The sequence below is a fragment of the Olea europaea genome, unplaced genomic scaffold (genome assembly GCF_002742605.1).
Source record: "Olea europaea var. sylvestris unplaced genomic scaffold, O_europaea_v1 scaffold502, whole genome shotgun sequence".
NCBI classification, from domain to species: Eukaryota; Viridiplantae; Streptophyta; class Magnoliopsida; order Lamiales; family Oleaceae; genus Olea; species Olea europaea.
This window is the reverse complement of record NW_019263334.1, coordinates 606,901-607,935: the sequence shown is the minus strand read 5'-3', so window position 1 is coordinate 607,935 and position 1,035 is coordinate 606,901.

Here is a 1,035-nt window from a genome sequence, read left to right as displayed (position 1 = left end):
GTTCAAAAGTAATAAGTAATTTTTATTTTTCCAACATAATTATAAGTTACTTATTCTTAACTTTAACGCACACTCCTCTCCCTTGAAATGCACAAATAAATAGCTGAAAGATGCACGCGGGTAACATTAAATCAATTTTCATATGTAATTATGTTAAAAAGATGATAGTTAAATATTCATTTTCATGAATAATGAGATCCATTGGTTCCACAATCAAAAAATGGACGAATGTGATGTTGTCAAATATGATGTTGTCGATCAATGTTGTCAACAATGATTGTACATATAGCGTGACTCATTCTATTATAGATTCTAGCTTAGAATTGAGGTAAAGCTAGCTTGCTGATACACTTCATTGCATCATTATTTCACCGGTGACGCAAAGTTCAGTAGTGAACTCAGAAAGCAAGGCATTCGAGCTCGGCAGACACCTCAGCCCCTGCACGGTCATTAGGTTGGTGCTCGTCGAAACCCCATAATTTAGAAGCTTTCAAATCCTCTTGTGCCATTTGCCTAGAGAATTTCTTGTGGTCATACTGCAGCGTGGCTTTCCCTCTGAACTCGGTTAGGAGATTATCAGAATCAAAATAGCAACTGATTAGTTCTACACTGTCCCTGTTCTTCGGGTACACGAATTTCACCTTCTGAAATGTTTGTCTGTTGTAAAATATATAAAAATAAGTTTTAATCTTTCAACCATTTAATTTTCAATTTTAACAAAATTAAAAAATCCTTAATGCTAGTGTAACTTGTGCTTAAATTGGATTTAAATCCATGAATGTGGGGGTTAAAAATTTTCCCTAGAAAAGGGATTGATTTTCATACAACATAAGATAAATCACAACTTGAAAGATAAACACTTGATACAACTCTTACTATATTTCTATATTTTGACAACTCGATGAGAGGTTTATTCACTTATCTTCCTATGGTTGTGCCCATAGAAAAAGAGTCACATGGGTTTATCTTGGAGTCATGCAACGTCGAAAGAATCCGAACTAAAGGGAGATAACACGATTTTAGGACAGCGTCTTC